Genomic DNA, 15,834 nt, shown 5'->3' with positions numbered 1-15,834 from the left:
AGGGAGGGAGGGAGGATTTGGCATAGGTACTGGCTGTATACAGACATTTTTGTTTGTTTCATTCTAATAACCCTGTGAAGTTAGTATTAGTATTCCCATTACAGATAAGCAAATGGAAACTCACAGAGGTCGCTCTCTTGGTAAGTGGAAGGGCTTCCTTTCACTGACCTGCCAAATGCCATCTCTTTCGGGAAGCCTTTTACCTAGACTTGACCACAGCACTGTACAGCTGTGGGGGACACCACTCACATCAACAGCAGTGTGACTGGCTCCCCCTGGAGTTGTGTACTCGATGGCTTTGGCAATAACTCCTTCCTTGGTGTTCTGATGGTACTTGAGATCCTTCTTACAGCAGCTTTCATACTCTGCTTTATACTCTATATTCAAGTCCTATTTCCTCTACTAGATTATGAATTCCTTGAAGGAACAGAAAACACTTTCTTCATCTTGTGACCCCTGTGGGATATACATAAAGGGATTGTTGAATGGTCAGATATCCTGTCAACTGTTTTACTGAGTTTGAGGCTCTGTGACGTGGGTTCTGTCCTCACCTAGGCATCCCTGCCCCTGCTCACCCTGCGTCTTTCCTGCTAGTTCCTACGGAAGGCATCTCCTCCTCAAATTGCCACCGTCTCTGCAGTTGAGGCCATGATATTCATTTGGCCTAGGGATACAATGGCTAAGTGATATGGTACTTTTCAAGGACCTCAAAAATGTTAGAGATATCAAAAAACAAATTAACTCTAAAACACAAAAAAACTACAGGATGCAAATATAAGTGTTTGTACAAATATAATATCAAGTAATTTCTCATCTTCTTTAAAATGTTAAATTTTGCAATGATTACTTGGAAATCATAGCAAACTATAAATTAAATGAATAACCAGCAGCCAAATGATTTCAAAAACAAAAATGTAAAAATTCTTTCAAACATATTTTGGACAAAAAATTATTTTTAATTGGGTTATAGATAACAACTTTTAGTATTTTTGATACAGTATCAATGGGAGAGGCTCCAAAAAAATGAACATACTTGGGATCCTACAAATAAACTATCCAGGTCCAAAATGTTATGCCCATAGCCCAAGAAATATTTTACTGGATTTTAATTGATTGTAGTTAAATGATGATGGTCTTTGTTGTTATGGAAGGCAGGAGGCATGGATATTTTATTTTATTATGTTATTTTCATTTTACTTTGTTTTATTTATAAATAGAGAAAAGAGTTACAGGAATTCTCCCAGCTTATGCAGAATGAGTGGCACATTCCTGTAAAGATATTAAGCAATGTTTGGGGCCCTTGGGTGGTACCAGTAAGGGCCTCCAGAGCATTCCATCCTGCCCTTCTGTCAGGTTTGCTTGCCACACTGTCTGGTTCCTTCAAAATATAGGAAGTTGGGGGTGGCACAGAAGCCCCGAGGGCAGCTAGAGAGAGCAGAGGAGGCAAAGGCATACCATTGCCAGGCGCTGGGAACAGAGCGGCTGCAAAGGCACGTGCAACACTCATTTGCTATGTGCTTTTATGAGGCAGGCCGGAACTGACCTTTCCACTTGCCCTTCATACTTGGGGTGACTCAAAGTGCTGACCTATTGTTTTAGGTACTGATTATGCAGCGACCATGTGGACAATATGGTAGGGGTATTTCCTCAGCAATGAGAGTTGAATGTTTAAAGTTGTAGATTTCTGATATGCTTTTGCTTCAGTCAGGAAGGTCTTTTACTTTGGGATATTGTTTTGGTTTTTGTTCTGTAATATAAATTACAGTCTCAGAAGCTTAAATTCACTTCAACCTGTTAAAAAACTGCCATAGACCTTAATTCTTTCACTAGCTATGCATAATGTTGATATGCCCTTGCTACTAAAGTTTCATACCTAATGTTATCTTCCTACAACACATCTAGCAAGGATTCAAGTCACAATGAGAACCAGGATGGAATTGAAATTGAGGCACATTCAGCTAGAGGTTAGAGCCATAGTCAAATGTGAAAATGTAAGGTATATTAAATATATTGTGTTTGTGTAATAATTATAACACATCAACTATAACCACCATGAAGGGAGTTGTTTTTTTTTAATAAGTAGATTTATGTGATCTGCCATCTCCAAAAGTTTAGAGTTGCCAGTTAAATAAATACATATGTATTTTTCAAAGAGAATCATCAAAAAGGACATTCTACTTTTACAAAGCTATTTTAGGGGTAAATATTTTGATAGATGGTTCAGTGCACCTGGGAGCTGAGATGTGGCTGAGCCCGAGGCAGTTAGCTCAGATGGAACACTGAGATAAATCAAGGGTTATTTTGTTTTCCCCACATATATTGCAAATAGGTGATTGGGGCAGCATGAACATTACATTTCTATGCCACTGTCAGAAAAGTAGCTTCCTTATGAAAAATGGTCTTGTTATTTAAGAATGATAATAACTATACTAAGACTTCTCTAAATTATAAGATTTATAATGGGCTATGTTATGATATAAGCATTTTGTTAAATGAGAGTACTGATTAGAATCAAGTCAGTAGACTATAGTAAGGTTAAGTGTGCTTAAATTTGAATTAGATACAATGTAAGAGTTTAGGGTTAGGGCATTTACTGGTCATAAATGCCAAAAATGCATTATGATGGAAGGATTGCTGCTTTGATTTTTCTGTTTTTTTGGAAGCTGAGTTGAATCCTTAACTAGATTTAAATCATAACTTATGATTTATTAAAGTAATCAAGTATGTCATCTAACTTTGTTATTAGGAAATAAGCATACACATTTAAAGTAGTAGGTAGGTTGCTTGTTAAGTGACATTTTAAAATTGTAACACTTTCTTTTTCCCTTTGAGCTAAAGTCTTGTCTTTCATCAGCCTTTTTAAAAAGTTCCTTATGAAGGTGGCATTGTTTTCATTCTTTATTAGCAGAAGAATGACTTTGTAAACCCAGCACAGTCATTTGCCCTCTCCATAAATTAGTGCAAAATGTCTTGAACCATATAACAATGAGCATTTTTTGTATTTGTTATTTTTTATTCTTTTTATTTTTCCTGTTGGATTAGAAGTTCCTCAAGGGCAAGAACCATCTTTATGTCCTAATCTAGTGGTTGTGGACCAAATCCTGAAGGACTCATTGCTAAGAAAATGACAATTTCTTTAATACCCCAAAAGCTGTCTGTAAGCAAATGGTAAAAATGATTTATTAAAGCATTATTGGCAACACAAGCAAGAACATGGATAATATGAGCTAGTTAGAAGAGTTACAACTCCCTCTTCCCCACCTTTGGTGGAAATTGATCCATTGTAAACTTATTCTTGCGTTAGAGAGAAATAGGCCCAAATACTCCCTTAGTGAGAGCCTCCATAAATTCAGCAACTGGATTTGATTTTCTAGAGTATTCTTAAACTGATGAAATGTCCTTTTAAAACCATTTACCTAAAATGTTCTATGATTGCAACATTTGCTAAGCCTATTATGTTCTTTTATTAAACAGTTTTATTGTTCTGTGTACAAACTGCTTATTTGGAAGCAATAAAGCTGAGTTGACTGCAGACTTTCTAACAAACAGGATTTTTTAAACAGTGAGAGAAACTGCATATTCCCTATCATGATACATAGTGTCAAAACAAAAACTCCTATTCAGAAATGATCCTATTAACCTCATTTTTTAAAAAAAGTTTCTATTTGAAGTCCACCCGATTACAATATAAAATGGTACCGAATGTGTAACTCCAGCAATGCTTTTGACCTCTCATATGCTTTTAGTGTTTTGTTTGGAACCCAGATAGGAGAAAGCCTTTAAATGTCTGTAGATTTCTTTATTTAAGGCACAGGATTCAACAGCAGTTCACTAATTGAGGAAATATTTTTATTACATTATAAAATCCAAAGTTTGGTAAGGAAAATCTCATTATAAACCGGTGTAGTTCATCTGTAACTATATTGAGATTGAATAAACATGTTTAATTTAGTAATTTCTCTAATGCATATTCGCCTCCTTGGCTGCTGCCCTACGAGCCTCCAGCCTTCCTGAATAGTAGCACAGCTGCAGAGAACACAGATATTTTCAGGAAGAAAACTCTGCCCGCCTACCCAGAATGGGTCAATGAAAGCAAACATGAACTTTTCTGTTCGCCTGTGACCCTTGTAAAAATTATAAGTAGATTAAGATGGCTTTAAAGAATTCAGAAATTTTGCCAATGACAGACAGCCTTTCTTCCTTAGAACACATGGGTGAGATATAGTTAGCTATTTGCCTAAACTGTGCAGGGCACTGCAAAACAACAGCATGGGTCATTTGACCTGAATTGTCAAAAGACACTGGCCCAATATGTAATTTTTATGGCAGTGCTTTAATACTGCAGACATTGTGGTTTTGGAGAAAAAATCAATTTGAGATTGAGCTGTCAGTGTATGAACTGAAGCAAAGATGAAAGCTCAGTCACTAATGACTGAAATTTCAATTCATTGTACAGCAAGGCTGGCAGAGGAGACTGTTGGGTGTATCGAGAGGGTGATTTAAGACTCTTAGAAGGCTCTGATGTACTTCCAAATCTCCCTCCACCCTCTGTCTAGCTCATAGTTTGCAAATGCAAATCCTACAGTGGCCAAAGAGCATAAAACAGGTCCCATTGAAATTGGTGAGCTCTAGAGAGCAAATGCCTTTTCTAGCGTCACATCTTCAAGCAACTGGAAATTTGGATTTTTCAATGAAATCTTTTAATGTTTAAATATTGGCTAATGGTTAAAATTTTAAATGTAATGTGTGGCTGAACAAAACCTATTTGCAAGTTCCATATAGTTGGAACTATACTTCCATATAGTTCGTCACCTTTACCTCTGCTCTACTAATTCCTTTGGTTTCAGAGCTATAACTTGTCCTTTTGGTTTGAGGCTTTTGTCTTTTAATTTTAAAACAGCTATAACCCAGGGAAAGTCAGTAGCTCAGACTGTGTCAATGAAGACTTGATCATTTCCACTGAGTTCAATTCAGGACACAGTTACTCTGCATGGTCTCTGTATAATACACTGTGCTTGGGCACCGGGAATAATACCGTACAGCTTACGCGCTCAAAGTATCTGTTGACTGTGCGAGAGCAGGACTCCCTGATACCAGTGACCTGCTTTACACATGATGCCTGTGTAACACAGTGCAGAGCCCTACTGGGTAGTCCTGGACTCTTCTTGCAAATATTTTTACCTAAATTATGGATGGAAACTATGAGAACAGTTTTGATGTGGGCAGCTATGCTATTGTAGGAAGGCAGGCTAACATAATTGTTGAAAGTGCAAGTTGTAAAAGCCAAACTGCCTCGATTAGAATCTTGATTGTGCTTCTTGATAGCTGTGTGACCTCTCTGTGGGTATATTATGTATCCTCTCTGTGGTCTCACTTTTCTCATCAGTAAGTGGGAATAGTAATAATATCTACCTCATGGAGTTATTATGATTAAATAAAATAACCTTATATGTAAAGCTCTTAGCACAATGCCTGACACATAGTAAATGCATAGTAAGTCTGAACCACTGCTGCTGCTATTGTTTTTAATTAAGAAAGCACTGAACTTGGAATCAAGAGACCTGGGTGTAGGCACCTATTCTGCCTCTTAGTAGCTGTGACCAACTGGAAACTAATTAATTAAACTCTGTGATTATCAATAAAATGAGGATAACATGAAGATTAAATGAAATTATGTATTAATTACAAAATGATGCACCAATGAAAGGTATTGTTTGGTGGTGGTGGAGGGTTGTCCAGAAACCAGCATGTCACTGCTCTCATGACACAGAGCAGTCAACATGTAGACCCTAGAGGAACCCAAGGCCTGTTTTGCCTCTCTCAGTTTTGACTCAGGCTCTCCAATCCACAGCACAGCATTGGACTATTATTGGCTTTAGAATGACTAAAATAAATATTTAGAGAGTAAAAATTATATTTTTCAGTACTCCCACTTTGTTTAAAAATACTCCTGAAAGAGAGAATATGCCCTCGACTCTCACAACTCCTTTTAGACTTGCTCTAGAAGGGTTCCAAACTGTGGCCAAGAGCATGACATACTGATGCAGAGCTAAGGCTGTCATCCACTTCTGAGAGTGAGAGGTTCTAGCAGAGTCACATGAGATCCTGAGACCAAACAATCCACCTTGGTTCTGAAATGCAGAAACAGGACTAGAGAGATTCCATCCTTATCCAAGACTAGTCAACTAGTGATCTTTCTCTCACCCTAAGATACTTAGATGTATTCAGGATTTTCAGCTGTTTCTCTGACTTCCTACATTTTTTGAAAATAATACCAGATTTGTTTGGCATCTTCAAATCACTTGAAAGAAAATGACATAATAGACCTGAAAGTATTTACAGCCTTTCTGTACCATGCTCAGTAAGTGGCCTTTGAATCTGCATCTTAAAGAAAGGACTTTATTGGATAACATTATTCTGTGATAAAATAACTATTAACAACAACAGTTTTTGTTTTGTGAAAAAAAGAACTTAATACAACTAGATAAAATAGATTGATCAAAACAGTGAAAACCCTGTTCCCTTCTTCAAGCTTGTGGAAAGAGAGCCTAATTTAATACACATTCTTTTTATAGCTAGTGTGCTAATTGACTCAGATATCACACCTGTGTTCTTTATTTTTAAAAATCTACATCTTGGTGAGATTCTAGGAAAGAATAGCAACAGCTGGGCTCACATCTGTTTGAATGATGTGGTGTGAAAAGGATTCTAAATATAGATGGAATTTGAGTCAAATGTGCTTTCATGCTGTACTACAAAGTATCCATTGAATTAGATTCAGCTTATCATTAAAATAACCTGAAACTAAAATGGTACAGTTTGCTCTGGAAAGCAACAAATATTTACCTTAAGCAGTCTTTGTTAGCAAACTTGAAATATTACTGGTCCATTCCCACTTGCCAGATGGAGAGAAAGATTATATCAGAGTTTAGGAGACTAAAAATAAATCACACCAGCACAAGAAAGTGACTTTTTATAAGAAGTCTTCATCACATTCAATAGCATAGGGAAGCCTTGTTTCTATTTTTTCATAGTCCTTGAATTTACATTGAGCATTATATTTTGCAAGGCACTCTCATATCTATGAACTTACTTAAGCCTTCCTGTAGGGTCACTTCCCTCCATTTTGTAGATGAAGAAGTTGCCCAAAGCCAGAAGTTAATTTCTAGCAAACCTGGGGCTCCAACTCAGCTGTTTCTTCTGCATCCTAAGAAAATCCTGTTTAGGTGGTGATTGTAATCCCCTGGGTTGAGGGGCTGTGTTTAATCGTTTATCCCAGAACTTCAGAAGATGCTGATGGGAGGCAGGAGTGAACTTCCCCTAATCTCACAACACACGTACCTCCACTGTAGGGTTTTATTGCCCATGTAAGAAACTTTCAGATTAATAAACTTCAGAATTTGCTTCCCGCTCTCTGGAGTCACTGCAAGCCCAGTGCCTCTGTCTTGTGCCTGTTGCTCCTGCTCTCCACAGATGCCTGGCCTTGGGACATACACTGCTCCACAGCTCTCGTGGCTACAGATGATCAGAAGCTCAAACTTACTAAAATAGATGACCTAATTATTAATAAGACAAGTTTTTCCTGAGGACCTTATCCTTCGTCTTCTCTCCATGTCATGTGTCTCTCTGCCAGCTTTCCTCACGGACTATAAACCCATTCAAGTCTTTCCCTTAAAAATGAGAATGAAAGGGATTGGGAGAGAGAGAGGGAGGAAGAGGGGGAGGGAGAGGAGTTGTCACTAGCTGATGCCCCTTCTCTCCCTTCCCTCTTAAAAGAGTGGCCTGACCACCCAGGGACCACTTCCTCACTTCCATTCTCTCCTCAGCCTTGGCGACCTGATCTCTTCCACCACTCCAGTGCTCCATTGAAACCTCTGGAAAGTATCTCCAGTGACCTACAGAGTGCCAGATTCTCTAGTCCATATCGTACTGACGCTCTTTGTGCTATTTAAAAATTTTGACTCCTTAGTGCTCCCAGAAACTCATCACTCCCTTCTTTATCTCCACGTGAGCTCCTTCTCAACCCCTGTAACCACGTTTAAAATGCAGGTTTCTATGATTCTGTTTCTGGGCCATTGCCCTTCTTTCTACAGAATGTCCTTGTGCCATTTCAATCATTCTCGTGGCTTCAGCTCCCACACTCAGCTTCGTGCTGCCGAACAATCTCCCTCACCATGAGCCTATCCTTACTGCTCCTCTGTCCACCGGGATGTTGCAGGAGCACTTCAGCATCAACCTGGCCTCTTTTCTTCTAAAATCAGCTCTTCCTCCTGCATTCCCCACCTCAGGTAATGGATCATCCACTCAAGCAGAAACCCTGCGGTCATTATTAGAGTAACCCCTTTTCTTGCCTTCCAGTAATCTCATTTCAATTATTTTGCCTCTTAGATATTTCTCAAGTCTGTTCTCTCTCCATGTCCTGGTCTTTTTCCTGGCAATTCTCTTTACCTATGCTCTTGTGTGTATCTGAAATGCTTCTCTCACTTTTTTTATTATTGTTAGCATGGATAGTATGCTCTTAACGCATTCGTAACGATTTATTTCAGACTTCATTGCCCCTTTACTTCCATGCACATATCTTCCTTTACACACTCCAGGTACTGTGTACCTGCATTCCCCACTAGTTTAGGAGTTTCTTTAGGATAAGGACTTTTCCCAAGTCCAGTCTTTAATTCATCTTTGTACTCCAGGGCCTACAGCAATAGCTAAAACTTACCACATCCTCAATAAATATTTGTTGAACTGAATTGAACAACTGAATTACTCACTTGTTCGAGTAATCAGAATACATGAAAAGCATTGGAAACGGGAGCTTTGGAGGAAAATATAGGCAGTTATCAAGAGTATCATTCATGCAGCTGTTGCCAGACTACTGGATGTTAACATGTAGACTCTCCCATCTTTACCTTTGCATGTGTGATCTACTCTCTTAGTCAGTCCGTCTCTGCCTCTGCTCTCAGTCTGTCCAACTCTTGCTTATTCTCTGGAGCTCAGCTCAAGGGCCCACCTCAGGATGGGTTAGTGGCCTCTCACCCATGCTAGTATCTCTATCATGCCATTTGTCAAAGGACATTCGTCTTATCAGAGGGTTTCCTGTTTCCTTGTCTCCCCAGTTAACTGTGAGCTCATTTAGGACAGAGACCAAGTTGTGCTCTTCTTACATTCTCAGTGCCTGACATGGCTCTGCTTACTAAATGTTGGATGAATGAAGTATTAATAATATACTTTAAAAGTAGAAGATGTGTGTGGGAATGCTGTTATTGAAACCTCTAGAGTACATTCCCCCAACCCCCGCCTCCTGAGTATAAAGCTTAGGTTTCCTTTCTTGCATAGAGCCTTAAAGGCTTGTATTAATATTTTAGGTGCATTCAAATTCTGGCGTCTCCAGTTAGCAGTTGTTAATCAGACTAGCTGATCAACTACTGGGCTTAAATCAAAGCATTTATTATCAAAGCCTTTTTGTTTATGAGTACAAACACACCATTGATGTTTATAAGAATTATTTTCTCCACTGAATGTTGACTAGCCACAAAAGCTGGTGTACACATGTGATAGTGTTTTTCATGAAGTTTAAAGAATGATGTCCTTTGATGTTCTGCCCTTGAATAGAAATGAGTCTGTATTATAAAATCGCCAGTGAGGAAAATGGGAAACTTCTAGGCAAGCACCTGAGAAGCATCATTAGAATTCCTAAGTATTAAAATCAGACAGATGCATTTTTATGACACAATTTTCTGGTAGTAGCCTATATGACTTATGCTATAAAAATGAATGAGATTAAGTAGAATCTATTAATATTTATATTAAGTAGAAATGTCTAGTAAAGACATGATTGAAAGCAAAAGACACTAACACAGGTAGCTTTAGCAAAAATAAATAAATAAAATTTAAAAATAAGCTGTAAGGAAAGGAGTATCTCATGAGAAAAGGGACTAGACCCATAATCTAAAAAGAGGCTCTTTCAGGTTTCTGAGACCATAAAATCTCTCATCTCTGCTTTCCATGAGTTGGTTCTCTCTCTCTCTTCTCTCTGTCTCTCAACTAGCTTGCTCTGTTTCCCTGGCCATCTGGTAGAAGATGGCTATCTCATAGCACTCTAGGTTATACATCCTCTTTCAGTTCAACTAAAGAGTCCAGAGTGAATTAGAATCTCTCAGTTCCAATTCCAACCTCTCAGAAGAGAGAAGTTAGTTAATTCAGCACAGGTCAGAAGTCCACTGTGGTCAAGGAGACAGAGCCATGTGATGCAAATGTGGTTACCTTGGCACCCATCTGAATGCAAAAGAGGCTCTCAGACAGTATGGGACATGATAAGCTAGACATACAACCCCTCCCACCACCAAAAACCAAAGAAGCATGAAGTGAAAGTACAATGTAGTAGCACTGATCCTCATAAATATAATTTATAGGTTTATTGCCTGTTTCCTCCACCAAACTGTATGCACCTTGAGGCCAGGGACCATATCTTATTTATTTTTAATTCCCTAGGACCTGGAGCAATACCTGACAATAGGCATTCAGTATGTATTTATTGGATGAACAGAAACAGATAAAAGCTCTGCCTTCATGGGAATTATAGTCTGGTAATAAAGGCAGACAGTAAACAAAGAAGCAGATAAAAAGCTGTATTAAAAGCAAATAAAAAGTTTAGTGCTGGCAATACTAAGAAAATTTAAAAAGGGGAGGGAGAGAAAGGAGGGGGTACCAAACTAGAACAGCAACTTTCAGAAGGCATTTGGTGGTATTAAAACCCAAGGTAGCTGTACTAACTTTGCTGTTTATCCCAAGACACTGGAAACGATAATCATAAAAGATTCCATTTGTATTTCATTCCATTCATAATTTTAATACACAAAAAATCGTGGTTTATATTAAAGCATGAGCTACTAAAAGATTGTTATAAAGAGCCATATAAAAATTATAAATGTAATTAATGTTTGCTGATATCTTGTATTTTTCATCTTTCATTTTTAAATTGGTAAACTCCATTAAGCCCAGAGCTTAATGTAATTATAAACAGTTGTCTGAAATGGTGAATGATTAAGTAAGTGCACAATAGGAGGTATACTTTGGCCAACTCTGCAAGGAGATTTGGATTAAGATTACAAATAACACAATGAGAAAGGCACATTCTCTAAAGGAGAATCAGGCAGGATCAGATGATACACCCCAGGATGTGTCTTGTCAATGTGATGCAAAGATTGTCTCCAGTGATCTTAGTGATATTAAAAGAGAAAAGGGCTTTTTCACAATATCTTCCTTTCCATGTATTTTCCACCAGCTTCTTGAATCTACATATTGCTAGTGTGGCAGGCACTGAGAATAGTCACTATGTTCTCTTCCTCCCAGGTCCCTAACTATACATTTGTCCACCCTTCCTTGTAGGTAGGTGTGGTATATATAACTCAGTCTTGGCCAGTTAAATGTGAGTGGAGTGATGTGTACCTCCTGGTGTAGACCTGGCCCAACCTCACTGTTTCCCCATGGACCAGCTTGAATGAAGGGAACTGAGGGGGATGGAGCCACAAGATGGAAGGAGCCTGGGTCCCCAAGTAGCTTTATGGAACAGACACCACTTTATCAGTGCTGTATTTTACATAGGGAAAAATGTACGATAATAAACTACTGGGGTTTTGGAGTTTTTTATACAGAAGCTCCTGTTAGTCACTCTAATTAATAAAGCTAGGTAAAAAGCTCTGTTAATTATTGTTTGGGAGATCTGGCTTTCTTCCAGAATAGTTCTGTTAGTTATTAGCAACAATAATACTAATACAATACCAGAAAATCACACTTCCTAGATCCCTTTTCCTCTAGTCTCTTTAAAAGAATTTTGTTGATAAAGTTTGAGATTGTTTCAAACAAGGTATCTTTCCCAAAAAAAAGGATAAGTAGTTGGAATTTAGGTAATGTCACTCAGAAGCCTCTTACCACAGGTAGTGCTGTGGGCTTCTACAGATCACCTGTGACTCCCTGATTCTGACAGTGCTGAAAAATCCAGAAGAAAATTAACAGCATACAGAATCTTCCCTTCCAAAGCACAGTTATGATAGCAACATACCCATCAAAACACATCATCTCCTCTAGGAGTGTTCTGCAACATGAAAGACGAGTTTAAAATGATGACAGGTCATACTTGTTGAGCACCCTTTTAGTCTGGAGCAGCATTTCCCTACAAGGAATTTAGGAAAGTGTAATTCTGTAATTTTACTTTGACCTGTCCCAGGGGGCCTGGTTTATGTCTAATACCATGTGCTCCTCTCTTTGATGACAATAGCTATGCCTCAGCTTTATTTCGAGGCTTCTGCAAATTTAAATTCTGCTGCAATAATAGCTAACACTATTGAGCATTTACTGTATTCCATACATCATTCTAAGAGCTTTACATCCTTGCAAAAATCCATGTGGCATGTGTTATGATGGCTCTAATGTCAGAGAAATAGAATGCTGCTCCACCTTTCACTCTCAGGGATCTTGTCCATTAATCCACATTGGAAATATCTGCTGCCCAGAAAGTTTAGCAAGGGAGGTGTGAACTTGGCAGTTTAAGAGGATGAATCTTCTTGTTATAACCAAGATTGACTACAATTTGAGGGACATAACTGCATTTTAGATACCTCAGATTGGTTTAGCAAACAGCTGGAGTGCTACTGACCAGCTTTCCCCATGTAGAGCAGATATTCTTGCTTTAACTTTTATTTACTGATTGCAATGGGTTAATTTTGAAATGTATTTATTCAATAAATGATGATTGAGCATCTACTCCATGGAAAGCGCCATAGGGAACACACACAGGAGGAAAGCTTAATCATCAAGCATTGCAATTAGTAGAGGTAGCAGGGTTGCCTTAAATATTAGTGAGCTTGCTGAAACTTTTGAAGACTATCCTTTAGGTATTAAAGCTTTAGCTGATGTGTTAAACACTGAATGTTAAAAAAGACGATGGCCTTATAATCTCAAGTTAGTCGATCGTACTCCTACTATCTGATATGCTTTTTTATAACACCTTTATTGAGATACTATACAATTCATGCATTTAAAGTGTATAATGCACTGGGTTTTTGGTTTTTTGTTTTTGTTTTTTTGTATATTCACAAAGCTGTGCAACCATCACCACAATCAATTTTAGAATATTTTTAAAAAGAAACCCTATATCTGTTAACATTCACTTACCATTTTCTCTCAAGCTCCTCAACTCTAGGCAACCACTAATCTACTTTCTATCTGTACAGATTTGCTATTTGGGACATTTCATATAAATATGCATCTGTGGTCTTTTGGCTCCTTTCACTTAGTTTTCAAGCTTAATCCATGTTGTAGCATGTATCAGTAGTACTTCATTTCATTGTATGGATATACCACATTTTATTTATCTGTTAATCAGTGAATGGTCATTTGGGTTATTTCTATCTTTTGGCTATTATGAATAATGCTGCTATGAACATTCGTGTACAAGTGGACATATGTTTTCATTTTCATTTCTCGTGGTATTTATCTAGCAGTGTAATTGCTGGGCTGTATGGTAACTCTATGTTTATCCTTTTTAGGAACTGCCAGGCTGTTTTCCAAAGCGACTGCGTAATTTTACATTCCCACGAGCAGTGTATGAGGGTTCCAATTGCTCCACGTCCTCGTCAACACTTGTTATTATCTCTTTTTAATTGTAGTCATCCTAGTGGGTCTAAAGTGGTATCTTACTGTGTGGATTTGTATTTCCCTGATCGATTAATATTGTAATATTTATTTTACCAATTGAAGGCAAAATTTCAATCTTATGCTTTCTCATGCACTTAATGGAAACTGTCTTACGTTACTGGATTGACTTTCTAAAACAAAACTATAGTTCTGTACAAGATTAATATCATTTATGGAGTCAAGAGTTATACCTGAAAAAACATAAGGTAAAATGACACGGAGTTAAGATTACACACTCATCTGGGAAATTTGTTTTGCAGTATGAATTCATTCACAGTGTTCTGAGGCCTTTATCTGAGCAGTGAAGTACTATTGTGTGACATTTACTGGATAATCCAGACATCACTTTAGTTAAATCCACAGTGTGATGTCACCCAGTAAACACTTGAAAATGGAGATGCGTGTCTTTTCTGGTTTTATCAGTCGAGATTAGTGGTGGTTCACAGCACAGTGAACTTTTTCTCCTCTGTGATCCATCAGTCTATGTCTCATTGTGGGCCAATAATCTGTCACCTGAAACTACTTAAAATAGGTTGGACTTTCTTGAATATTGTGTTGCTATGATGACATCAGGTTTTGGCTGCAGAAGAAGGGAAAGAACCTTTTTATAACTTTTGGTTGCCTCTGTATCCCTTGTTTCCAGTAAAAACACTGTCATGTTTAGCCCTTTGCTTATATATCTAGACTATTGTCTGTACCAGTTGTACCTTCCATCTCTTTACCTTTTTGGGCTCATAGTCTGGTTATCTCTCTGTTTCTGTCAAAGAAAGAAAATGATGTGGGGCTTGGAAGGTGTCAGAGCTTCACCATCTTGATTTCACCAGCTAGCAAATATATCGAAAGAGCAATCACAAAGGCCATTTCATGAGGAAAAAAAAAACAAGTTGAACAGAATTCAGAAGATGCTCTCTTCACGGATCTCTCAGAAGAGAGACCTTGACAGTAGACTGATCATTCTCCCTGATCCATGGAAAGAATGACACACAAATCTGACTTCTCCCCATTGGGCTGTATACCCATCTTCACTTAGTACAGCTTTGTGAAGATCTGAAAATAACCAGGGGGCCAGAAAAATAACTCAGAGTGATGATTAAGTCCTTCGTAATACAGCATCATCTGTTCTGCCTCATTGGTTCCTTAACTTCTAATGTGTGTTTGTATCGCTCAGTTAGGAAGTAGCTAGAAGGAATATGGGTTTATGGTAGAGCTTAAATTTTGTTTCCTCCACAGTGAAGGGAAGCGACAACTTTATACGTTTATAGAGCTAAGTTTGCTTGTTTTTTAAGCTTTAGTAAATTCTGTTTTGAGCATTCTATTAACTTAAATATTATTTTGGATGAAACTCGAGCATACTTGTTGCCTCTACTGAAGATCCTAAACTACCATATTATCCTGACCCATATGCCTTCAGGGCAACCAAAGAAGAAATAAATAATATTTATTACAGTGTCAGTGGGAGTTATAGTTTAGATTCTGATTTTTGCAAATGCTTAACCCTTGAGTAATAATAAAGAATAATAGTTAGCACTAACTGAACATTTACTACATGCTAGGCATTATACTAATAATAATAGTCTTGTGTATCTTATTTAATTCTTTCCATAGCTTTCTGAAATAGGTGCTCTTATTATCCCCGTTTTATAAACTGAGGTCAGTTTAGTGTTTGCCTTATCCAGCTTGCACCCTTTACTCCTCACCATTCAACTTCCCCTGTGTACATGGCATTTCGACTGAATACTGTGGCCCCTTTCTTCTGCATTATATACTAGAAATTGGGGTGGTAAGAGAGAGAGTTTGAATGAATGAAGATAGCATACCAATTAGGGAAGCAAGCTTATGGGTTTGGATGTAGTAGGATTTATTTTTGTGTGTGTGTTTTTATTTTTGCCATGGTAATTTTTATAAAAGTTTTTAAGATTTCCCTTTCCTTCTTCGTATTCTTGCACACAAACATAAGGTGATAACTGCTGAGGAAAGGCAAACTCAAGGTTGGTTATTCCTGTAGGAAAATGGCCAAGATTTTCATGGAACAAAAATGTATCAGAGACCTCACTTGTTCTTTTCTATTAAGAAATTATAGAAAGGAAGATTACTTATACCAGTTTGCCTTTAGGAAACCAAGCACATCTGCTTACTTATTTT

General features: G+C 37.8%; 1 protein-coding gene across 1 annotated transcript in view; it reads left to right on the top strand.

The window, feature by feature from the left end:
- NSMCE2 (NSE2 SUMO ligase component of SMC5/6 complex) overlaps positions 1–15,834 on the top strand; it is a 211,004-nt gene that overhangs the window by 141,524 nt on the left and 53,646 nt on the right. The window lies entirely within an intron of this gene.

This window comes from Microcebus murinus, chromosome 7 (assembly GCF_040939455.1).
Source record: "Microcebus murinus isolate Inina chromosome 7, M.murinus_Inina_mat1.0, whole genome shotgun sequence".
In the NCBI taxonomy this organism is placed as follows: Eukaryota; Metazoa; Chordata; class Mammalia; order Primates; family Cheirogaleidae; genus Microcebus; species Microcebus murinus.
The sequence above is the reverse complement of the archived record's forward strand: the minus strand, read 5'-3'. Positions and strand labels throughout refer to the sequence as shown.